Raw genomic sequence first — 27473 nt, forward strand, 5'->3', positions numbered from 1 at the left:
GTTTACACATAAATTGAACACGGAGCAGCATACTTCAAAGATCCATAGATGTGTTTGCCTCTATGTTCAGTTGCGCATCGTGTGTGTGTGTGTACCTCTCTGTGCATGGGACCTTGTGCAAAAATGCTTCATTACATCTAAATTTAGTATTTACCCACAAATATTTTACTACCTCTCTAAACAAATCACCTAAATGCATTAGAAAGAAAGGATGAAAATGCTATTCTTTGTCTTCCAAATATGGCTTACTCAATCATGATGTATGTTTTCATTTGATTCTCTGACTTGTGTGTGCACTTGTAATAAAAAAAAGTATTACAGGTTCCATAATGCAAAATAAATAAAAAACACTGTATGAGAAGCCATGGCTGGCAAGGGGCAACGAGATACCTCTTTCAATACTCTGCATCTACCTATTGATCACTACCGTCCGCTTCCTAGTGTAGATAAACATGTTCCCACTGCTGAGTACCACCATGTGCCCAAATAATGTATACAGGCCTGGCCAACTAAGATGCATACAAGCACTGTTTCTCTGAAGCACAGAAGCAACTGCTCACCTTCTGCACATCAACGAATGGTCCTCTCATGCTAGTCCTATCATTGTAGCGCTATCATGAATCATACCTTACAGTGCTCCTGTGAGGCACATCCGCCAGTGCTCAATTGTGACACATCACTCAGTACACCCCTAAAACACATTGGCTAGCGCTCCACTGAGACACATGAACAAGTTGCCCAAATTAGGTGCATTACACAGTTCTCGCCTGAGATGCATCACTAGCACTGTCCTGGTGCACCTCACCCTTATTCCCTACTGAGCACCAACTCATTCATCCCTGTTGAGCATCAGCCTGTGCCACTTATGCATATCACTACACCCTCTGCTGCACAGCATCCTGTGACCCACTCAACCATGTGATTCTTGCACATGACTCAGTGACTCTTGCAGCACATTTTTGCATGACTTTTGCAGCTGACAGTGACAGATAACCTGTTCTCCAATCTACAGCAACAACTGTCCTCTGTCATGTTCCCTTTTTGGAAGATATGCTATCATCGGCTAGAGCTGCAACACCTTTATTATTTAGATTCAGAGTTAACTCCTGTAGACACGGCTACACTCCACACAGATGGTCTTGTTTATCACATAGGTATAACATCCCGCGTGGCTGCACTTAAAGCCAGAAACACATTTCTTGATCTGGCACTGGTCTTGCCAAGCAAAGAATAGCAATGTGTTGGAAATCTGCAGTGTCCCCCAGAATCAGATTGTGTCTCTTCGATCTGCACGCTGGCATTATGGCAGAACAGGAAGCGCTACACACTGTAGGGGCATTCTGACTGACCCCATCTCACCCCTCCCTCCCCCCCCCCCCAAACTGGCAAAGATGTCTGGAGGTGGCGGAGTCTAGATCAGTGGGCCTTCTGCCCTGAGAGTTTTTGTGATATCAATCTGACCCAAAGACCAGCGGCATGGCCGCCCCGGCCCCTCCCCTCACTAGCAAGGTAAAACACCCCTACATACAGTGATGGTATACACCACATTGACCGTGAGAAATCGGCCTCCTCCCCTCCTTCTTACCCTATCTGAATCACCACACCGATGCTAACAGTAGTCACATGATTATCTTTCCTCATTTTGAACTGTTCAGTGATATGTTTCACGATAGGCGATTGGTCTTGTTGCTGCAATGGTCTGAACACAGACATATTGCAGAATTGTATGTGATCTATGTTTAACGTACAAGACGTACGGATATCTTTTCAGTAGCATTGCTTAACTATATGATTGTACTAATTGTTGTCGATTATGTTGTCGCTCAATATTTTAATAAAGAAATATTTTTTTTAAAAACTCCTGTAGACATGTTGGTTAATAGCTGACCAAACTATGCCTACTGGTCTGCTACCATATCTGGTAGATTTAACTTCATGTTAGAATGTAGAAGAAATAGGTGGCAGACTTTCAGAAAATTGTATGTATAATGTTCATATCCTGATGAAAGATACCCACAGTATGTTAGAGAGAGTTCTATTTGGGCATTGACTGTTCACCACCACAAATGGAAAGATTCCCGGTGTCACCATTTGCTGAAGAAATAATAGGAGAGTTTAGTGGGGTTTCCACCAAAATAATTTTCTAGCAAATTGAATCCTCCAATAGCGTATGCAGTAGGTTGGTGGTGAAACTTTAGCTGTTCTGGTGAGCAGCCCTAACTGTCCCGAATTTTCAATTATCACCTTGGTGGAGGTTGTCACTTTGGTAACATTTGTTGCTGTACACTCAATGGACAAACGGTAGCTTAATGAATGGACTACCAAAAGTAAAAAAAACAACAACTGTGTGGACACCCAGTATAATGGTGGGAATGGCACTGGTCAGGACCCATCCACCTGGCCTGATGCTTTGAGTACTGTAACTCTCTGCACAGAGAGGAAACACAAAGCTCCTTAAGAAAAAGGGTTTGTAATCCTTACCCATCTGCAGTGTTTCCTAGTTCATCCACAAACACGCTTGGCCACCTCATCCACTCACACATTCTGTTGTATCAGTTTCCCCCATTGTCCTAGATTCCCGCCCCTTCATCTTTTGTGGTAGAGTGAGGCCTTGCATATCACCATTTTCTGCTCCAAAATCTCTTTCACAGGGATGTCCTGACGCAGAAAAAGTTAGAGAAATCAGAAAACTCCAGCTACTACCCCACAGCTGGAAATGTTCAATTTTCCCCATTTGCGCAGTTACAATTCTACACAACCCTAGTGGATGCCTATTTTTATTGATCTCAGTGCCTGAGTGTCTCTATGCATCTTGGCCATTGTGAACGTTCATGTTTAGTGCCTGTGTGCACGTATGTCTCATGTTATATGCATCTGTGTGCATGTACTCTATTAAAGCAAAACTATTTGCTTCGTAAAACCCTGCAATTGCACTGGCTGACACGTTTTGGTTATGAGCAGGAACAGGCAGGTAGTGGAACACTTTTTTCAGTAATTGATAGATTTACATTTTTTGAGACCACGTAATGTGTTTGGTGGCATTTGATGTTCCACTTTGTAATTTCCCAACCCAATACTGATGCTCTACAAGATTTAGACTAGCACAAGAATATTGTCTGTCAAAGGTCTAGTAAGACTTCATTTGGCTGTTCGTCAAGTCGCATTACTTCAGGCTGTTTGATACACAGAGCACATATCTATTTATCACAGTTGCCATTAACGTTCACACAGCACAGAAAGCACTTCATTAAACAGCTTACTTCAGTGTAATTGTTTAATAATATTTTGATTACGTTGTTGAGGAGAAAGTCCCTGCTGTATTGTACTCTCTCTTTATCAAGTGAGTCACTTTTAAAAGGCTGTGATTTGCAAAGGCAAGTTGCAGTAGTTTTGAAAGTCGGTTTAGCATAGAGCTTGGCGTTTTACCCTTTTATTGAATTTTTCGAAAGATTTTGATTAACGTCTCTATTATTTGCTATTTGAAATGGAATTAGAGTGAAGCGTACATTTGCATTTTTTAACGCAGAACTGTTTCTCTTACCATATTCATTGTTTGTTATTGAATGTAGAGTCTACAGTGGCTAAAAGCTGAACTGTGAAAACGTATCACATCCAGAATATTAGAGAAATGTAGGTAGGTAGGCAGTGCACCTCAGTAACAGGGCGAGCCACCTATCCCTGGCATGATACCCACATGTATGCCCTTTCGCAACGTTAACTCCTTGGACCTTCCTCAGCATCACAACTGCTCCCTCTTTGCTGCTAAAAGGCTGGATGACCGGCAAAGAGTCAGATCTAGGGCCTGTATTCTTTCTGTTAATGTAGGAACTCCAAAAGAGCCACCTCAAAACAAGTCTACTTATGGGATGACTGTAGCACAGTTGACATTTCAGAGGTAAAATACACCATTTTATGTAAGGAGCTGCACAAGAGTGCATCATATACATTAATTACAGGAAAAGCGTGATTAGATTAAATTCAACCCTAGCAACTAATAGAAAGATTGAAACGCCAAAGAGTCACATGCCAGTGTAAACACTTACACCATGTCACATAGGGAACTGGTAAAAGGATAGATGAATAACACCTTATTCATCTAAGGTATGAACCAAGGCTGGCACTATACGAACAAAACTAGCACTGACTATAAAAGAGATCACCTGATCTGTGGAATCCACAGTGGCCTACTGAGAGTAGGAGAGCACACCTCACTAGAGAAGGAGGTACAATAAAAGAGGAAAAGAAGAGTAACATATTAATTGCTTGAGTCTGAGACTGTCCTGAGCCTTACTGAGCTTCATGGAAGGCAACATTTTGGAAGGTGCAGAGAACATTCAAAACCTGTCAATTTACAGGGATCCACAGTCCTCTTGTGATAGAAATTATCCATCTGGTATAAAGGCCATCACCTTAAAGCTTCCTTCAGGCATGACTCTAAACGAAGAAATACAGATCCGTAAAGTTTTACCTACCTAAATTGGGATATTGATCCCATACTAATTCAGTTTTTGCAAAGGGTATGTTTTAGACATTCCTTACAAATACCAAGTCGATGTTACATACATGAATCTTTGGTGAACGAAATTCAGTCTCAAAACATTGAAAAATTACCACATTTGAGTTAGGGGTTACATCATTTGTAAAGGTAAGACATTTATGAAAAGGGAAGGGGTCCTCTTGGGACCCCTTCTTCTTTGTGAATGATAAAATGTTTGTTGGGGAGTAGGCAGTAATCCAGGGGACCACTCATAGCAATCAAACAACTTATTATTATTTATTTTAAATGCAGCACTATTTCCTTTAAGGAAAGCAGACCACATTAAAAAAAAGTTTACATTATTTAAAAGCAATCATAGACATGGTATTCCACTGACCCTAGCGGGCATGTCCTTTCTTTATGTGTAAGAGGCCTCTAGTGGTCGTCGGCAGACTCCTTACGAGTATTATGGAATCAGGTGGGTGTGACTGGGTGTGGTTAATAAAGTTTGTGATGCAGCGCTTTCAGTTAAAAGTTGTATGTTGAATGTTGAAGAATAAAGACGTGCAAACCAGAGCTCCATGTGTGGCGTGGTCTGTTATGTGCTCCGAGGCTGGTAAGGATGGTGCAACTGGCAATCAAGGTGGGATACGTGCCCCCAAAGACACAAGACTGCTCTCTCAGATAGATTATCATGGTCCAGCAAACTGCTTGCACATGCCACGTGTGCCTCAAGTAGCGATCTACAGTTGGTGTATGTGGAGTCAAAGCGCAACTCCAGCTTTTGAGAGGCACTCAAAGAAGTTTAAGGCCCTACAGAGGAGTACAGCCAGTAAGGCTGGCAAACATCTACTGGTAAGGCCAAAAGAAGAGATAATATGCGATAACATAGATCCAGTACCAAAACAAAGCAGCAACGCTAAACACAGTGACAACCAGGTACGAAGAAGCGCTAAAGGCAGCAACAGCCAGGTGCAAGAAAGTGTCAAAGGCAGAGATGATCATGTGCAAAGAAACACTGAAGGCAGCGGAAACCAGGTACAAGAAAGCTGTGACTTTGGGCAAATCACTTAATCTCCCCGTGCTCATGTGAAGCACTCTGATACCTTCAGGTCAAGTTTGAGCTACATAAAACTAAAAAAAAAAGTGCTACAGGACCTTGATAAGGGTGTGACGACCCAGCCTGGTTGAGCCGCCAATATGGGCAAAGTGGCAAGTAGCATCCAGTACACTGACAGGCATTTGGAATAGTGAAATCTTTCAATTGCTGATGAGAATAGGCACCAAATACAGCTCAGCCACATTCCTGAAACCACAGCCAACATTTGCTACTGGCACAAAGCAGAATATTGGCCCCAAATGGACTGTCTGTATCAAAAGGTTATTTTACTTCATAGATGCTGTAGAAGAAGCAGATGACAAATAATCATCAAATACTTGAGTAAAAGAAGTGAAAAAGAAGATATCACAAGCTGATAAAATATCAAATCGTCAAATCAAGAAGAAGCTAGGGGCCAAGTTCAATCTGATGTCCAATGTTGACTATGAAAGGTTCACTTTCGAGCAAGCAAGACAGCAACCTCATGAGACAATAGATAAGTTTCTTGAGAGGCTTGATACGCTTATAAAGCACTGCAAGTTCAATTAATTCAATGGTGAAGAAGCCATGCATCTTAGAGTTATTGATAGTTGCCTCTCCAATTCATTCCAGCAAAGCATGCTGAGAGTAATGTAGGGCTTGTAGTTTCTCAGTAAAACTGTGCATTTGTTGGACAACATAAACGTCAAAACTGTGCAAGACTGATTCTATGCACACCATCAGGATATGTTGGCCTTAGTCCTGCTAGCTCTCAGTGCATTATCTGAACAACTAACCAGGTGAGGTTACTGGTGTAATATGCAGCCTCAGAACATGAAAACCCTGACTCCTCAAGGAACTCATGGAAACAGATCTAGAACCTTTTCATTTGGCAACTCATGCACACCCGAAGATATGCACAAGAATACACAACATGGTAGTTCCATGTTTATTGAAGCATTATGATTCTTGTGTGAAATACGTGTGAGCAACAATCAATAGAAGGAAATAGAATAGTGTGATCAGCATGATGAGAATGGTGAAAAAGATAAAATCAATCAATGTGCTATTAGATAGGATATATGCTTGTATATATGTATAGCGATGGTTATGCTCCTAATTAGCGCCTACCTAGCGCTCTGTATTCTAGTGTCCCTAGGGTGGGTGAATGTACCAGAATTCCTGTAGGGTGATCTAACTCCCTTATTACCTGTGGGTAATTATCATCAGGGAGCCGATCTTGGTGGAGAGCTGGGCTTCATCCCTCCCAAGAGGTAAACAGGAATTAGCTGGGCTGGAATTCCGGCAAGGGGAGACCTCATCAGTGTTGGGAAAATGCTCCTCTAACTAAAAAAGGGAGTGATGTAATTTACATACAAAACATCACCCATATTGCCATGTCGAAGTCCCAGTCTGGCTGCCATTATGATTCTATCCTGACAAAGCTCTCGCTGACCGAAAAATAATAAACAACATCATTTTGTGCAGTCGACTTTAGCTTTCATGCAGAATGTTCAAGGCTCTGATAAAGCAAAGTTATTTTGTGGAACATTATCCATAAAAGCACGCAAGCAAATGTGTGTCTAGTGTCAACGTTCAAGAAAAGATATGTGTAAAATAGTGGTATTCCTCCCTGGGCCTAATGGGATCACATGACAAGAGAAATGCTCAGTTTGAAAAAAGTACTTATGGCTGCAAGAGCCGAGGAATGTGCTAAGCTACAAGCTGCTGATAATGGAGCTGGAACAGGACAAACTGAATCAGCGTTGAGCATGACAAGTAAGCAGAAACACAAGGCAGAAGCCCACAGAGTGATGTCTCCACAGAAAAAGAAATTGCATTTTGTTCTGGATTCTCGTTTCCACATGAAGGTAAATGTCCTGCAATGGAACAAACATGAAAAGGCTGCGGGAAGAAAAAATATTTCAGAATGGTTTACAAAGTCTGTCACGAAGAGACAAGAAGATGGATGCCAGAAAGTTCAAGAAGCACTCTAGCCACTTCCACAAGGCCAAACAGCAACATTGACAAAGACAAGTGGAAATGAAAAGTCGATCATTATCAAATTCATCTTCCAACAGTTTGGTGACGTCATCATGAAGTGACGATGAGGAAAATGGATGTGCGATGGTGATGCCAGTCACAGACCAACATGCAAATGTAGGGTTGGTAGCTTGCAGGGAAAAACACAAATCTGAAAAGAATCGCCACACGAAGCAACAAAGTTCATTTGGACATTGTCCTAAAATGAAACTCAAAGTGAATGGTTGCCCTTTAACTTTCATTGTAGACACATAGTGATTCGATAAATGTCATGCTGGCAGAAAAGTTAAAAAACTGATACCACGTCTCACACCATCAATAACAAAATTGTACACCTGAGCAGCTTCCGCACCCTTGCAGAGCAATGGATCCTTTGTGGCAACCATGTGTCACAAGAAAACGACAGTGTAAGCGCCAATTCATGTCCTCCCAGGTACTTCGTTGAGTGCATGTTTATTAAGTTTCAATAAGTTTCAATACTGCTGCTGACATGGCACTTATCTCTATTAACTACAACTTGAATGCTCATTCTGAAGTAGTGAGTCAATTTCCGACATTCAATGAATCAAGCAATCAGGGTTCTTATAATACGTGGTTAATCACCCATTAGGGTCTCACGGTGAGTTCTGCAGTTCAGTTGAAGAGCCAAATCAGTTGAAGAGCCAGGTGTTGAGGTCATTATTGAATTGAGGCAGTGAGAGTGATTACCTGAGATGTAGAGGAAGAGCGTTCCAGGTGTTTGCGGCAACATAGGAGGAAGATCTTCCTCAGGCCATAGTCTTTGCGAATCCGGGGGATAGTGGCCAGGACCAGGTTAGCAGAGCGGAGGTGTCTGGTGAGAGTGTACAAGGAGAGGCGGTGGTTGAGGTATGCAGGTCTGATGTTGTGGAGGGTCTTGTAGGTGTGCCTGAGGAACTTGAAGGTGACTGTTTTGCTGATCGTGAGCCAGTGAAGGTTTCTCAGGTGATTGGCAATGTGGCTGCAGCAGGGGATGTCCAGTATAAGTCTTGCGGCAGCACTCTGGATTCTTTGCAATTTCTTTTTGGAGCCTCTGGGTGATGCCTGCATAGAGTGTGTTGCCATAGTCTAGTCTGCGGCCAATGAGCGCCTGGGTTACCGTTCTTTTGGACTAGGTGGGGATCCACAAAAAAAATCTTTCGAAGCAGGTGAAGCATGTGAAAGAAGAAGAATGAGATGCTATTGATTTGACAGTTCATTAAGAGTGAGGAGTCAAGGATGATACTGAGGTTATGTGTGTGGTCGGTGAGTGTGGGGGGCTGCAAGTGCTTCAGGCTACCAGCAGTTGTCCCAGGCAGAGAAGTTGATTCCCAGGATGAGGACTTCAGTTTTATCAGAGTTGAGTTTGAGGCAGCTGTCCTTCATCCAGGTGGTGACTGCCTTCATCCTATTGTGGAAGTTGTTCTTTTGGGTGAGGGAGAGAATCAGCTGATTGTCATTGGTGTAGGACAGGGGTACTCACAAACTTTCTCTTGGGGGCCAAATTTACAGTGTGGTTTGTGGCCGAGGGCCGCACCTTGGGGGCGGGGTCATTGGGGAGGGGGCGGGGCTAGAGCAACAAAAAAAAACTGTGACCATGAGGTGGAACACAGGTCCCTGCAGCGGACGCCTTCGTCCACTGAGCCACCGGACCCGGCATACACATATCTCTCTATCTCCCTCCCTCCCTCCTCCGTCTCCCTCCCTCTTCTGTCTCTCTCTGTCCTCCGTCTCCCTCCGTCCTCCGTCTCCCTCCCTCTCCCTCCGTCTCCCTCCCTCTCCCTCCGTCTCCCTCCCTCTCCCTATGTCTCCCTCCCTCTCCCTCCATCTCCCTCCCTCTCCCTCCGTCTCCCTCCCTCTCCCTATGTCTCCCTCCCTTTCCCTCCGTCTCCGTCCCTCCTCCATCTCCCTCCCTCCTCCATCTCCCTCCCTCCTCCGTCTCACTCCCTCTCTCCTTCTATCCGTCTCTCCTTCTCTCCGTCTCTCTCTGTCTCCCCCTCTCTGTCTCCCTCCCCCCTCTGTCTCCCTCCCCATCTGTCTCCATCCCTCCCTGTCTCCCTCCCTCTCTCTCCCCCTCTCTCTCTCCCTCTCTCCCTCCCTCTCCGTCTCCCTCTGTCTCCCCCCTCTCTGTCTCCCCCTCTCTGTCTCCCCCTCTCTGTCTCCCCCCTCTGTCTCCCTCCCTCCCTGTCTCCCTCCCTCTCTCTCTCCCTCTCTCCCCCCTCTCTCTCTCCGTCTCCCTCCCTCTCCGTCTCCCTCCCTCCCTCCCCCTCTGTCTCCCTCCCCATCTGTCTCCCTCCCTCCCTGTCTCCCTCCCTCTCTCTCCCCCTCTCTCTCTCCCTCTCTCCCTCCCTCTCCGTCTCCCTCTGTCTCCCCCCTCTCTGTATCTCCCTCTCTGTCTCCCCCTCTCTGTCTCCCCCCTCTCTGTCTCCCCCCTCTGTCTCCCTCCCTCCCTGTCTCCCTCCCTCTCTCTCTCCCTCTCTCCCCCCTCTCTCTCTCCGTCTCCCTCCCTCTCCGTCTCCCTCCCTCCCTCCCCCTCTCCCCCTCTTCCCCTCTCTCCCTCCCTCTCCGTCTCCCTCCCTCTCCCCGTCTCCCTCCCTCTCAGTCATGGTTACCTTTTTCCTTTTACTCTCATTATTCTGAAATTAGTGAGTGCTTTTGCATGAAAAGGTAAGGCCCGGAAGGGACCCGTTTCAGTGCCCATTGCTTATATTCTTTCAAAACATAGGCAGTATGGTATAAAAAGACCACATTCGTAAACACACAGTCGCTGTACACATTTTGTTTTCCAATTCACCCATCAAGCAGGTATTTCAGTACCTCCAGGCAAGGTGCACTTTCCCACACAGGGAAAACTATGTTGTTCAAAGAGAGAGGAGAAAACAAAAGTATCACTTCACTGGCAAACACTGTAAAGTGGCGCTAATGTGTTTAGGTGTAAATAAATCAATCTGGACAACTTGCAACCACTCAGTCTTGATTTAATTAGTTATTTATTTTTCACATTTGGAATGTTTTATTTCTCTCCACCCGGAGGCTGCACTTGTGTCAGAGAAAGACAACGTTTCCAGCAAAAATGTTATTCTTTTTTGGATCCATTTCACAGGGGAGCAAATAAACGAAAGGAGGAAAGAGAGGGTAATACCAGTTTCTTTAAGTCTCGGCTTTCACTAACTGAGGAGCGAGACAGAATGAGAGGGAAGATTTGGAGGCTTAGATGCCATCACCGTGGTGTGCGTGCACAGTTTAATTTATGGGGACTTGTGGAGGCTGAAGAGGATTGCTTCCAGGCGCAGCCGTCTCCCTCGCTTAGAGTGAGGGGGCCCCTGGAGCGTGGGGGCCCCCGCACCGCGGGGGCTGCGTTATGCCCCTGGCAGCTGAGGCAGCTTCCCTTCCAGGGCACACACACAGCCCCACCCGAGTACTTCACAAGTCTTTAAGAGACCATTTGCATGATAACGAGGCTTTGTTGTATTTCACCTCTTAGCGCCCCAGCAGCTCCACGTGCTGACACTGTTAAACAAACACCGGTACGATGTCTGCAAGGTCCGCGGGCCGCCAAGAAAGGCTTGCTGGGCCGCTGGCGGCCCGCGGGCCGTACTATGAGTACCCCTGGCGTCGGAGATGAAGTTTAGTGCATAGTTTCCAACGATGGATGCTAGTAGGGACATGCAGATGTTGAAGTGGGTGGGTCTTGGGGACGAGCCCAAGGGACTCTGCAGCTGATCTCTTTAGGCTCCGAGGAGAACAGTGGGAGCCTGACTCTCTGGGTTCGGCCAGTGAGGAAGGAGAGGATCCACTCTAAGGATTTGCTGCAGATGGCAGCATCACGGAGTCTCTGGAGACGGTGTGGTGGGACGAAAGCGTCAGACAGGTCCAGGAGGATGAGGACTGTGTTTTTGCCAGGTTGAGCAGATTGTGGATGCTGTCTGTTCCGGTGAGGAGTGCAGTCTCAGTGCTTTGGCTGCTTCTGAAGCCTGATTGGGAGGTATCCAAGATATCATTTGTTTTGATGAATTTGGTGAGTTCCGCGTTGAGGGCCTTCTCAATGACTTTGGCTTGGAAGGGGAGCAGAGAGATGGGTCTGTAATTCTTAAAGTCTGTCAGGTCACAGAGGGTGTTTCTCAGCAGGGAGTTAATTTCTGCATGTTTCTAGTCTTCAGGGAAAGTGGCAGATTTGATGAGCAGTTGATGGTGCAGCAAAGTTTGTGGGTGATGGTGGTGCTGGCTCGGTTGAAAATGTGATGGGGCAGGGGTACGAGGGGACTCCAGTGTGGATGGTCTTCATGATCCATAACTTGTTTTCAGTGTGAAGGCGAATTGAGCAGAGTCGGCTGGGATCTGGAGAATTTGGGCGCGGTGGTGGAAGCATGTGGCAAGGTTGTCGCAAAGGGCTTGGGAGGTCAATGTCTGTGGCATCCGTGCTGGGTTTGGCAAATTCTTTGATCACAGTGAAGAGTTCTTTTTCCATGTTTCATGGACTTGGGAAACTTAAGACAATGATGGTACAACTTCACATTAATGAACATATTCACCTTGTTGCACACCAACACCACTAAATTGCTTTTCTGTTACAGGAGATCATTAATAAAGAGCTAGAAACCCTGTTAAATCATGGAATCATATAGCACGCTACTGGTCCGACACCGTGGGTTTCACCCACTGTGGTGTTACTGAAAAAGGACAATGGAGGATCAGCGCACATTTGAGTTGATATGCGTCAGGCCAACAAAGCAATCGAAAGAGAAAGACACCCAGATCCACATACATGAATGGTGCCAATGTTTTCTCCCGCCTTGATCTGAACAAAGGTTGTCATTATCTTGAACTGGAAGAAAACTATAGGTATATTACTACTTTTTCAATGCATGTTGGTGTGTTCAGATATAAAATATACAGTTTTGGTGTGTCATCAGCAGCAGAAATCTTTCAAGATGTCATTCATTGGATAATTCAGCCTGTCACACATGGATTAACTACAGTGATGATCTACTGGTGTTTGGGGTTAAACGAAAGAAACATGACAGAGTATGCTGTCTGCTTGCTGATGCTGGTCTCACTCTAACTGTAGAAAGGTGTGAATTTCACAAAAACAGACTTCAATTCTTTGGGCAAATTTTATCTGAAAAGGTAATGGCTCCTGAACCTGAAAAGGTACAAGTATTTTTGTCTATTTCCCTCCAAAAGATCTAACCATGATGTGACCCTTCTTAGGCCTGGCCAGCTATTCCTCCAGGTACGTTTGTGATTTTGCCACTGTGAGTGCCCCTCTAAGAGAACTAAAAAAGTTAGATGTTCTGTTTGAATGGTCTTCTGATGTGACTGAATTTTCAAGAAAATAAAACACACAATTGAAAATGTAACTAAAAGTGGCTGAGACCTACATCAATTTATCAGTTAAGTCAAGTGTGCCTGCAGCTCGTTCCATTGAACAGATTCTGACAGCTACTAATGTCAACCCACCGACATACCCTCGTCTACGACATACAAAGGAACCAGACCCTGCTACAATTGTAGCAACTGCAACAACGTGATTAACGGTCCCTTCATCAACCATCCTATGAAGGGTCACAAAATTAACCTTGAAGTTAATCCTACATGCAACACCATGAACGTCATGTACCTTCTCAAATGTCCTTGTGGATTTGTGTATGTTGGCAAAACTCAAAGAAAAGTGAAAACTAGGATTCTAGAACACAAGAGCAACATTCGCACCAACAACACAAAATCTACTATAGCCGCACATTTTACTGAATTCCATCACAACATTAGCCAACTCAAATTCATGGTACTTGAAACTGTGGAACCCAAAGAAGGAAGAGACATCCACAATCTGCTATTCCGAAGGGAAAATCATTGGATCAAACTGTTGAACTCAATGAAGCCGAACGGACTCAATGACCGCATGGAATTTTTGTGTTATCTGTGATCTCTTTACCTCAGCTTCTTATGCTATTCTATTACTTTAGCCCTTGTTACTTTCAGTCTTTATTATTTTCACCTTATCTTTACCGTTCACTCATTCACTTATCTTTTTTTCCACTGTCGTACTTTTATTTCTTTCTTATCGTTTTTATTCAACTTTATTTACCATCACCTCAAACACACTGTCCCTGTGACTCTTCTCTGTTTATTCCGTCATTTCAAGATGGCGCCTGCACCTATCCGTCAAGAGCAGTCTTCTTTCTTTGTTTATTTGGCACGTTACTAAAATCACTTCGGAAGCGCGTTTCTGCGTTCGCGTTAATGTTAACCACGAGATAGCCGGAGAACCATGAGAGCACACCGTGTTTCGTAAGTTTTTCCTCACCTTCTTATCTCAGCCGTTATATTTTATTTCTTAACCACGTTATTCGTAACGCAGCAGCGCACTGGTATATTTTATGCCCAAGCACCACAGCTTCTATCTAGTACACTCGAACCGATACAGCCTGTTTGCACATGATTTTTTCTTTTTGTTCAGAACCTTGTTTGTACCGACCACCTTCAACAAACTCACGATCACGATTTTATTCCACAAAGTCACTCCTTCACCCAGTACGACTTATGATTTCACCTGATCACGTTGTTACTTTCGGTTTAGCTTTCACACCGTTATAGCCACGGACTAATCGGACCTTACAGTTTTGATCTACAGACGCTGTGTTATTTTTTACCGTGCATGTTTGATTAATACTACTAAGCCACACATTTGAGCACTTCTTCTCATTAATGTATTGATAGCTATATTCTCGTCAGTTGACTTCCTGACTCTTGCGTTTTATCATACTTTATAGATGCGTCCCCTGACGAAGGTCCGCCTGGGACCAAAATGCATTGGGCCAATCTCTGTAATGATTAACATTTGGATTCAAATGGATGATTATTCACTGATATGATTCACTAAATATCGACTGAAACATCCAACCAGAGTTTGCTGTATCTCATTCTTTCTAAACTTCATGAACACTGAGTGTTGAAACCTCACCAACCCCTGTTTCTAGGGGCTTTGAGCTGTGCGCAGGGGGACGTCTCCTATCTTCAGGATACGCTTATTTGGTTTATTTGCTTCGACACTCTGGATCAGAGAGTGATACCCCAGCAGCACGCCACAACCTTACAAACTGATACAATTTTGGTTGTGCGCTTATCTATATCTTATTCTTATCGTCTCATTTTCTGCTCTTGATAAGCAGCACACCACCCACCTTTAAACATGGCTTTTGATGATATTTCAAATGGAACCATTCTTGCTTACACATAATTCCCCTTTAACTGGGAATACTGACATAGCGGGCAAGATTGGTGTAGCTTCAGATTCAACGTTCAGGATCATGAGGTTAAGTGTAAAATTACCTAATCCATATACTTCATTTTCTAGATCAGTTCCTGTTCTTTTGGGAAGTCCCTCCTTGTTAGGGAAGCAGACTTTAAGCAAAACTAGGTTCAGGTTTCCCCATACCCAGTTGTCTTGATAAACTGCGGAATTTGAATCTAGGGAATTGATCAAACTAAACCATGCTCCACAGGAGCCATTGTGTGTGAACGGATACGGAAAGAGGGGCAAAACTCCCTTATAGTTCTGATAGGGAGGTAGTCGGCCACATATCCAACAATTGGTAGCATTGCTGGTCTGATGGGAATGATGTAACATACTAATGAATGTGTTGTTGCGCAGCGCAAATCTATAAGACAACTCATGTGGAGGTAATTCGCTAAACGAATGTTCAGCAGTAACATTGTAAGCACGCTTAGAAATAGGGTAATGCATATGAAGCAGTACACTAGTTATAATGATCAGAAAACTTAGGAAAAACAAAATTAATAATGTTACTGTGCAATGACTACGAAGTGATTTACAATACGCATGCTTTTTAAGCTGCATCTGTTGATTTCTTTCTCTATTCCGGTCTAGAGGATACATGTCAGAGACAAATTCAACTGATTCACCTTGGAGAGGACTTAAACAATCAAATTGTCTGACTTGCTAGACCTTAATTTTAGTTTATAAAGTTCAGCTTTCGTTGGTTCAACCAAGGGGAGCTTTGAGTCTGTCTGTGAGGGAATGCAGGGCTGAGTGTTCACACTGGACGGTAGTCCATAAAATTTCTTGATATGACTCGAGTGCAACCACCCTTTACGTCCCTCGATCTTCACGGCTGTCCTTGTTGTTAGTAGAACGAGTTTAGGCGATTTCCACCTAGGCTCCAGTTGGGTCTTCCGATCGAAATTCCGTACCAGAACCAGATCACCTGGAACCACGTCATGGGGCTTTACCTCTGTGTTATCAGGAAAGGCTGCAGCTACCTGTGAACGACAAGATTGTAGTGCAGACATCAAGGAAGCCAGGTAATCTGTCAGCATATTACAGTCAACATCAGTGATTTTGCGAGGTATAGACGTCCCCCACATATTTGGTGGTCTACCGAAGATCACCTCGTACGGGGATAGCCCTGTTCGAGAATGTGCTACCATTCTCATGTAAAAGAGTGCAACTGGTAAGGCTACTATCCAATCGACACCTTTTTCTCTACATATTTTGGACAATCTAATTTTCAGAGTTTGATTATGGCGTTCCACAAGACCTGCTGCCTCGGGATGTCGGACACAGTGGAATTTCCATTGGTAACCTAACAAAAGTGAAACGTGTTTCATTAGTTCGGATGAGAATGGCTGGCCGTTATCTGAGTAGACAACACGTGGCAAACCATATCGTGGGAAGAATTCTCGAACTAGCTGTTTGGCAGTAGTCGGGGCAGTGTAATCTGAAACCGGGTAGGCTTCTGTCCAACGGGAAAGAGCACAGACAACTACGAGAACATATTTGAATCCTCGACATCGTTCCATCTGGATGTAATCCATCTGGAGGACTTCAAAAGCATGATCGGGAGGTTGAAATCCACCCTGTTCTACGGGGATGCTTTTACCTGGATTGAACTGACAACATATCATACAGGTACGAACTTTCTGTTTGGCTGCTGCTCGTAAGTGTTTGTTGAACCAAATGTGTTGAATGCTGTCTAGCATAGCTTTTTCTCCTAGGTGCGCTGGACTATGTATTGTGTTAATGATGACTTGAACCATGGAGTCAGGAAGAAACCATATAGATTTTTCCTTCGTCATCCATCCTTGATCCGTTTGGATCCCTCCTAATTCAGTCCATTTCTTTATTTCTTCTGGTGTAGCATGTGTCTGTATGTCAATTATATCAAGGGCGGGATCCTTAACTGTCATGCAATGTGTTGGTGTCGGAACTATTGTCTTTGTCGCGTCAGTTGTATGAGTCTGGTTCTGAGCAGTCTGTTTAGCTGTTCTGTCAGCTAAGTCGTTACCCTGAGAAATGATATCGGTAACTTTTGTATGGGCTTTGCATTTCATAATCGATATTGCAGTAGGTAGATGAATCGCGTCTAATAGGGCTTGAATGAGGGGTCCGTGTTGGATGTGGGCACCGTGAGAAGTTAAATAACCTCTCTCTCGCCACAGTACGCCGAAGTCATGGACGACTCCGAATGCATAACGTGAATCTGTGTATATGTTGACTTTCTTATCTTTGGCTTGAGTACAGGCTTGTGTCAGAGCGATGAGCTCTGCTGCTTGAGCTGACAAAGTGTTAATACAATTTGTTTCAATGACTTCAGTGTCTGTTGTGACTGCGTAAGCGGCCACTAACTCTCCTGTACTTGTTCTCATACATGAACCATCTACATACAATGTCAAGTCTGGATCTGATAAAGGGATATCTGTCAAGTCTTGTCTGGGTTTCGTCGTGATAGTAATGACTTCAATACAATCATGCGCTAATGGATCTGTTCCATTTACTGGCAAAAGTGTGGCAGGATTTAACGTATTACAACGTCTGATTTCTATGTGTGGCTGAAACAATGTCAATTCGTAACCGGTGAGTCTCGCTATAGTCAAGTGTTGTGTTTGTGTGCGGTTCAAGAGAACCTCTACTGCGTGTGGTACTTGTACTGTCAATTGATGTCCTAACACTATGGCATCGCTTTGTCTGATTGCTAAAGCTGTTGCTGCCACCGATTTCAGGCACGCAGGAAGAGCCTGAGCTACTGGATCTAATGTACTAGAGAAATAAGCACATGGTTTGTGTGATCCTGCTTGTTCCTGAGTGAGTACTGACAAGGCAGTACCTTCGCGTTCTGTAACAAAGAGTGTAAACTGTTTACTGTAACATGGTGTTGCTAAAACAGGTGCTTGGCATAAAGCTTTCTTTAAGCTTTCAAAGGCATGTGTATGTTCTTGAGTCCAAGGGAGGACAGTCGATGTGGCTGCCTCCTGTGTTGTCAACTGGATGAGTTGTTTTGCTAGAAATGCATATTGAGGGATCCACTGCCTACAGTATGAAGTGAGACCTATAAAAGCCCGTACCTCCTTTTGTGTCTTGGGTGGTGGCATGTTAGCGATTAACTGGATGCGATCAGGTGTAAGCTGTCTTCCCTCCTTGGACAGCGAGTGCCCAAGGTAAACAACTCGCTGGACACAGAATTGCAGCTTAGAAGGGGACACCTTGTGCCCCTTGTCGGCCAAAAATTTTAAAACCGTCAGTGACGCTTTTTCACATTCAGGTTCGCTTCGGGCGGTGATCAGCAGATCATCGACATATTGAAGCAAGGCAGTGTTAACTGGCATGTGGATACTGTCAAGTTCTCGTTTTAGTGCTTGGCTATAGATGCTGGGGCTTTCTGTAAATCCTTGAGGTGCGCGTGTGAATTTAAAACTTCGTCCATTTAAACTGAATCCGAACAGATATTGACTTTCCGGATCTATTGGGACGCTAAAGAAAGCATTCTTGAGATCAATTACAGTGAAGAACGTTGCTTCTGAGTCAATAGCTGTTAGTAATGAAGAGATATCTGGGACCACAGGGTATTGTGGTACAATACATTTATTTAATTCGCGCAGATCAATAACTAATCGATATACTGGTGGTGCTTTTGGATCCGTTCTTTTAAGAATCTGAATTATCGGGGAATTGCATACATTGGAGTCGGTTTCGACAACCACTCCTTGTGCAATGAGCTCGTCAATGATTTGCAGCAAAGCCACAACAGCATCTGGTGGTAACTTGTATTGTCGCATTCGTGGTAGTACTACTCCTGTTTTTAGTGTGACACGATATGGTGTAATGTTCATGCAACCAACATCAGTGGGGCCTTGTGCCCATAAATGTGTAGGTAAACTCTGCAGCCGGTGATCCATGTCTCTGGACACGTAGTGACCTTTAAAGTCACGTAAAAATAGTCGTACTCCTTCCGGAGAACAACATATTATAGCTCCTAGAGCTTTCAATGTTTTTATACCTAACAAGTTTTCTGGGCATGATTTAGTAAGCAATAAATCTGTAGTACGTGTCAATGGACCAACCGTAAGTGGAAGAGGTTGCGTTACTTCATTAATTATAGGTTTTCCTGAGAATCCAAGGGAAATATTCTGCGAGCCTGAGAGGGGTGCCCCTGGAACTTCACTGCGTCGTATAGTTGTTCTGCTTGCCCCTGTATCAAGTAAAAACTTTCTGTCTTCCCCTAATAGTTCACTATGTACATAAGGTCCCTCTTGGTCTACAGGAACCTCGATAAGGGGTAAGCCAACTTCCCTCTCTAGGCTATTTCATGTGTATCGCTGATAATCGGGATAATCTGCTTGTGCATACTGATACATCTGTTGTGTCGTTGCTTGTGTTGCAGCAATAGGCTGCGCTTGTGGTGGTGCTACGGTCTGTTGTGGAGCTGCCTGTTGCGGAGATAGTTGTTGCGGAGCTGACCTATATTGTACATGCTGAGGGATTTGTTGTTGATTCTGATCCTGTCTAGGTGGACGTGGTCTTTCCTGGGTTCTACCCGTGGCAATATTATGTTTCAGGACTGGACAATCGTGTATATAATGACCTTGTTGTTTACAATAGTTGCATGTCCCTTTCGTTGGACCTGCGGAATCACCCTTTTGATGACCATCAGCTGGAACTGACTGAGCAACAAGCATTTTCATTTTTGTATCTTTCATACGTCTTTGTTCATGTTCTTGTTCTTCTCTAATTCTATTGTGGTGATATTGTAACATCTGTAACATCTGTGACGGGGTATTACCTTGCCAGGTACTCTCAAATTTCAATACTCTATTCTTGACTTGCGGCAGAGAATTTTCAACTAATTTTGTCACAAACAGATGCGGATATGACTCGCTACTTGCTTTTATGCCACTATTAATACCAAAACATTTTTCAAATCGGGAATAGAAATCACTAGTGTCTTCATCTTGCTTTTGTTTACAGGCTGAGATTGCACCCCAGTCTTCCTTTTTCGTAGTTAATAAACGTGGCAGTACCTGCACTAATAATCCTGGTAGTGCTGTAGTCTTTTCCCCAAGCCCTGATCCTGCAGCTCGGGCCTTTTCTTCGTTTTCTAATGCTGTCCAATCTATCTTTTGGTCTCCCACCTCCCATTCCTTTTCTTTGAGTTTCTCATAAATACCGGCAGGCATTAACACTTTCAATATTTTCATAATGTCGGGGTAGGTATACTCTCCCATGAGTAACATGTCTTTTATCTCACGGTGGAAACCTGCTGGATCCTTGTCATGGCTGGGTACTACTTTCTTCATTTCTAATAATTCAATTTTAGTTATAGGCGTGTACACAAACACGCGTGTAAAGTTATTACCTTCACCTCTGATTGGGTGTACTTCGCGTAAGGGATTCTGTCTATCTATGTGATACATTTTTCTTCCCATAATGGGAATTGGAACGTGTTCTGGGCACACGAAAGTTATATACTGGTTTCGAAATTCTAGAATTTCTTTAATTAAATCAGTACCTGAACCTCTCCAGTTATTCGTGAGTAGTTCTGTCAATATGTCAGGTAAGGGTCCTGGATCGCAGTGTTGGCTTTTATATAATATAAGGAGGTGTTGAATCATGTATATACTAGCTAAACGCTGTTCGTCTGGGGTAAGATTCAGAAACGTGTGTGCTAGTGCATCATCACTGTATTTGCTGGGACTATCAGCCCATTGTACTGCTGACCTCGCTAATTCTTGTTCATCCATGGAATCGAGCATATGGTACCCCCTTCGATCTCGGAGTAATTTATCAGCGGCTTGGAATAGGTGTTCAGGGGATCTTGTGTTTAACATAGGGGTTTGAAAATGTCTATTACATTCTGGACGTATCGGACGTATCGGATCATCAAAGCCTCTAGTATTATTATGGGGTCTTCCTCTACCTACGTAAGCTATCGTTTCTAGTTGTTCTGATTCTTGCTCCTCCTCTTCCTCTGATTCAATTCTGTCTGCTTCTCGTCTTTCTTTATGTATTCGTTCTACTTCCTTGCGGATCTTTCGATACATGGCGATTATACACGCCTGTTTATCATGTTTCTCGTCTGATATGTTCTGACCCCATTTGGCAAGTTTTTGCATGGTATCATGATCTGCCCCAGGCCTGTCTTGGTTCCTAATCACGCAGTTTATGAAAAAACGTAGTAGTTGTCTTTGGACATCCACTTTCTGGTATTCCATAGCTTCGTTAATACTTTCTGGACCTCACCCTGTTTGGGCAAAGTGGTATATATTGTCTAGGTGTTCAACCATTCCTGGTATCGTCATTAAATACAATGTAGCTCGTCGTATACGTAGTGATGATATTAGCAATCTGTCCTGTTTACCAGGCACTGGATCGTATCTACAATCCACAAGATGTTCTTTAAACATGTCGGATGTCGCTAGTTGGGGTGTACGTTGGAGTGCTAAATCTCTAAGGGTCTGTTTATTTCGCGGCGGTGTGGCAAACATGTCTGTCGTACCTCCTGTAGCACCATCTGAGGTGCTGGGCAAGAAAGGATTCGTTGGACGTAAGATAGAAATTGTAGATGCGGGAAAAACAGTAGAAACGGACGGACCTGTTGGAACTTGTGTAGGAGATTGTTGTTGCGGAGATACAGACGGATGCTCTTGATGTTGAACACCGTCAGCAAGCGGTGTGTGTGGTATGGTATTAGCATACTCGGGAGCTACGTCATCTAAATAGGAGGAAAGAAAAACGTCTTTTGCTGTTTTGGGATGTGCTTTGGGATGTGCTTTTGTCGGGAGCAATGGAGGAGTCAAGTCTTTTGGTATTTCCGGGGTAGCCTTAGGTAACCCTTCGGCCAGAAGAGGATACATACCATTCATAAGAGTGTTTCTTTGTCTATCTACTTGTTCTGATTTTACTCGGGTACCTTCCTCAATTAATAGATTTTCTCGGGTTTTATTTGAATTCTCCCTACCTTTCTCTTCCTGTCTGAGCGCTTTTTCTGTACGTCTATATGATTCTTTACGCCATAATTCAATGGCATCTTTCTGTGACTGTCTGGCTTTCTTTTTCCATAATTCTTCTTCTACTCTCATGATGCAATCGGCATCCCAGGTCCCCGCTGCGGGCCATCTCTGACTCTCTGGTAAATCCTTGGTGTAGTCCACCCATAAATCAAGAAATAATACGGCATCTAGGCCATGTTTATGATACATAAAGTATCCTGGGGTATCCCTAGGTGGAATGGGAACAGCTTCTTCGAGTACCCCTTTTCTAGTTCTGATCTGTCTTAATTTCGAGAAGAGCGGCATTTTTAGATCTGGTTACCTAATCTTGAACACACTTAATACAATAAACACAATAATGAACAGTCATTCACACCACAATGTATAGAACGTATCAAAACATTTAACATTTAACATTTAACGAATAATGATAACTAATAGGAAACTAGTTACTGACATAATACTGACACTAAATAATACTTATTTATATGCAAGACATACTAGATATACTGCTAAACAGTACAGATACACTGCTGAAACAGTGCAGACCGGATTTGTGTACCCAAACCCGTCTTGACCGGCACAGACTATGTGCACGTTAAATGCCTCCCCGGCAATGGTACTCACCGGGTAGCTCGGAACGGAAGGCCTCGGAACTGAACTGAAACTGGACCGGACTGGACTCGACTCGACTGGACTCGGAACTTCGGAACCTGGTGGGCCTCTGTATACCTCGGATCTTGCTCTCTCAGCTAGGCTCTGGTCGGGATACTTCGCACTTCTCACCGCCTCGTCTGGGTGTTGATCGCAGCCTCAGTCGCCCCCGCTTGGCCGGAGGGAGATACAGGAAATCCTGCAGGTACGCGTTTTTGTCCGTTCAGCTGTGGCAGGAGACCGGGCCTGCAACGCACATCCGGCGCGTGAGATGAGAAAGTGTCCCTGTTCGGGCGCCAATAAGATATAGATATAGATTTGAAATGATAACGAGGCTTTGTTGTATTTCACCTCTTAGCGCCCCAGCAGCTCCACGTGCTGACACTGTTAAACAAACACCGGTACGATGTCTGCAAGGTCCGCGGGCCGCCAAGAAAGGCTTGCTGGGCCGCTGGCGGCCCGCGGGCCGTACTATGAGTACCCCTGGCGTCGGAGATGAAGTTTAGTGCATAGTTTCCAACGATGGATGCTAGTAAGGACATGCAGATGTTGAAGTGGGTGGGTCTTGGGGACGAGCCCGAGGGACTCTGCAGCTGATCTCTTTAGGCTCCGAGGAGAACAGTGGGAGCCTGACTCTCTGGGTTCGGCCAGTGAGGAAGGAGAGGATCCACTCTAAGGATTTGCTGCAGATGGCAGCATCACGGAGTCTCTGGAGACGGTGTGGTGGGACGAAAGCGTCAGACAGGTCCAGGAGGATGAGGACTGTGTTTTTGCCAGGTTGAGCAGATTGTGGATGCTGTCTGTTCCGGTGAGGAGTGCAGTCTCAGTGCTTTGGCTGCTTCTGAAGCCTGATTGGGAGGTATCCAAGATATCATTTGTTTTGATGAATTTGGTGAGTTCCGCGTTGAGGGCCTTCTCAATGACTTTGGCTTGGAAGGGGAGCAGAGAGATGGGTCTGTAATTCTTAAAGTCTGTCAGGTCACAGAGGGTGTTTCTCAGCAGGGAGTTAATTTCTGCATGTTTCTAGTCTTCAGGGAAAGTGGCAGATTTGATGAGCAGTTGATGGTGCAGCAAAGTTTGTGGGTGATGGTGGTGCTGGCTCGGTTGAAAATGTGATGGGGCAGGGGTACGAGGGGACTCCAGTGTGGATGGTCTTCATGATCCATAACTTGTTTTCAGTGTGAAGGCGAATTGAGCAGAGTCGGCTGGGATCTGGAGAATTTGGGCGCGGTGGTGGAAGCATGTGGCAAGGTTGTCGCAAAGGGCTTGGGAGGTCAATGTCTGTGGCATCCGTGCTGGGTTTGGCAAATTCTTTGATCACAGTGAAGAGTTCTTTTTCCATGTTTCATGGACTTGGGAAACTTAAGACAATGATGGTACAACTTCACATTAATGAACATATTCACCTTGTTGCACACCAACACCACTAAATTGCTTTTCTGTTACAGGAGATCATTGAGAAAGAGCTAGAAACCCTGTTAAATCATGAAATCATATAGCACGCTACTGGTCCGACACCGTGGGTTTCACCCACTGTGGTGTTACTGAAAAAGGGCAATGGAGGATCAGCGCACATTTGAGTTGATATGCGTCAGGCCAACAAAGCAATCGAAAGAGAAAGACACCCAGATCCACATACATGAATGGTGCCAATGTTTTCTCCCGCCTTGATCTGAACAAAGGTTGTCATTATCTTGAACTGGAAGAAAACTATAGGTATATTACTACTTTTTCAATGCATGTTGGTGTGTTCAGATATAAAATATACAGTTTTGGTGTGTCATCAGCAGCAGAAATCTTTCAAGATGTCATTCATTGGATAATTCAGCCTGTCACACATGGTTTAACTACAGTGATGATCTACTGGTGTTTGGGGTTAAACGAAAGAAACATGACAGAGTATGCTGTCTGCTTGCTGATGCTGGTCTCACTCTAACTGTAGAAAGGTGTGAATTTCACAAAAACAGATTTCAATTCTTTGGGCAAATTTTATCTGAAAAGGTAATGGCTCCTGAACCTGAAAAGTACAAGTATTTTTGTCTATTTCCCTCCAAAAGATATAACCATGATGTGACCCTTCTTAGGCCTGGCCAGCTATTCCTCCAGGTACGTTTGTGATTTTGCCACTGTGAGTGCCCCTCTAAGAGAACTAAAAAAGTTAGATGTTCTGTTTGAATGGTCTTCTGATGTGACTGAATTTTCAACAAAATAAAACACACAATTGAAAATGTAACTAAAAGTGGCTGAGACCTACATCAATTTATCAGTTAAGTCAAGTGTGCCTGCAGCTCGTTCCATTGAACAGATTCTGACAGCTACTAATGTCAACCCACCGACATACCCTCGTCTACGACATACAAAGGAACCAGACCCTGCTACAATTGTAGCAACTGCAACAACGTGATTACCGGTCCCTTCATCAACCATCCTATGAAGGGTCACAAAATTAACCTCGAAGTTAATCCTACATGCAACACCATGAACGTCATGTACCTTCTCAAATGTCCTTGTGGATTTGTGTATGTTGGCAAAACTGAAAGAAAAGTGAAAACTAGGATTCTAGAACACAAGAGCAACATTCGCACCAACAACACAAAATCTACTATAGCCGCACATTTTACTGAATTCCATCACAACATTAGCCAACTCAAATTCATGGTACTTGAAACTGTGGAACCCAAAGAAGGAAGAGACATCCACAATCTGCTATTCCGAAGGGAAAATCATTGGATCAAACTGTTGAACTCAATGAAGCCGAACGGACTCAATGACCGCATGGAATTTTTGTGTTATCTGTGATCTCTTTACCTCAGCTTCTTATGCTATTCTATTACTTTAGCCCTTGTTACTTTCAGTCTTTATTATTTTCACCTTATCTTTACCGTTCACTCATTCACTTATCTTTTTTTCCACTGTCGTACTTTTATTTCTTTCTTATCGTTTTTATTCAACTTTATTTACCATCACCTCAAACACACTGTCCCTGTGACTCTTCTCTGTTTATTCCGTCATTTCAAGATGGCGCCTGCACCTATCCGTCAAGAGCAGTCTTCTTTCTTTGTTTATTTGGCACGTTACTAAAATCACTTCGGAAGCGCGTTTCTGCGTTCGCGTTAATGTTAACCACGAGATAGCCGGAGAACCATGAGAGCACACCGTGTTTCGTAAGTTTTTCCTCACCTTCTTATCTCAGCCGTTATATTTTATTTCTTAACCACGTTATTCGTAACGCAGCAGCGCACTGGTATATTTTATGCCCAAGCACCACAGCTTCTATCTAGTACACTCGAACCGATACAGCCTGTTTGCACATGATTTTTTCTTTTTGTTCAGAACCTTGTTTGTACCGACCACCTTCAACAAACTCACGATCACGATTTTATTCCATAAAGTCACTCCTTCACCCAGTACGACTTATGATTTCACCTGATCACGTTGTTACTTTCGGTTTAGCTTTCACACCGTTATAGCCACGGACTAATCGGACCTTACAGTTTTGATCTACAGACGCTGTGTTATTTTTTACCGTGCATGTTTGATTAATACTACTAAGCCACACATTTGAGCACTTCTTCTCATTAATGTATTGATAGCTATATTCTCGTCAGTTGACTTCCTGACTCTTGCGTTTTATCATACTTTATAGATGCGTCCCCTGACGAAGGTCCGCCTGGGACCAAAATGCATTGGGCCAATCTCTGTAATGATTAACATTTGGATTCAAATGGATGATTATTCACTGATATGATTCACTAAATATCGACTGAAACATCCAACCAGAGTTTGCTGTATCTCATTCTTTCTAAACTTCATGAACACTGAGTGTTGAAACCTCACCAACCCCTGTTTCTAGGGGCTTTGAGCTGTGCGCAGGGGGACGTCTCCTATCTTCAGGATACGCTTATTTGGTTTATTTGCTTCGACACTCTGGATCAGAGAGTGATACCCCAGCAGCACGCCACAACCTTACAAACTGATACAATTTTGGTTGTGCGCTTATCTATATCTTATTCTTATCGTCTCATTTTCTGCTCTTGATAAGCAGCACACCACCCACCTTTAAACATGGCTTTTGATGATATTTCAAACATGACAGATCTACGAGCAGACACGTTTGCTTTCGTTGAAGACGATGTTTCTAAAATTTACGCATTGATTCAGGAAGAAATCACACCTTCATTAAGCATCAAAAACAAAGACAGCAACATTCGTCAATTATTATACCTACCAAGGCGAGAAATCAACCAAAGATTACACGCGTCTACCCTCATCAAATACCACCGTGCACAGAGAATTCCCCGAGGATTGCGGATTGCTTTGAAACCTCTTCTCTGTAGACACAGTCCCAAATTTGTTGAAAGATGGTACGCCATTCTCAACAAGTGCTCCCTCGATCTCATCTTGCTAATCATCGAAGAACTTTCGAAGGTTTTGGAAGATCTTTCCAAGGACATCTCAACAATCAAATCTTAACTTACCAATATGATGGATCCTAATGACTTTACCAAAATGTTAGAAGACATCAACACACAACTTGACAAATATTCCGTGGAAATCAATGAGAGGAAGATTCGCAAATATAAACGCGATACAATTGATTACAAATTGGGAGAGGTCTACACATGGGCTGAAGTATACGCAAGACGCAGACAGAACCGACCCTCTCACAACACCGATACAGATACTTCTTCATCTGGAAGTGAGACTAGAACCAGACCATCCAATCAACCACCCATTGCGACCGTCTTCGTCAACAATTCACCCGGATGTACCAACCCCCGGCACTTCGGCTTCTTTTTTAGAAGACACCGGGGACAAAGACGACCCAGGAGGAGTCAAAGAAAAAGACAAGGAACCACTCGAACTGAAGACCATTCCGGTTACCAGCAAATGTCAGAGAGGGGGCAGGAGACCCTAGATGACAACAGCCTGGTTATC

Source organism: Triturus cristatus, chromosome 6 (genome assembly GCF_964204655.1).
Source record: "Triturus cristatus chromosome 6, aTriCri1.1, whole genome shotgun sequence".
NCBI classification, from domain to species: Eukaryota; Metazoa; Chordata; class Amphibia; order Caudata; family Salamandridae; genus Triturus; species Triturus cristatus.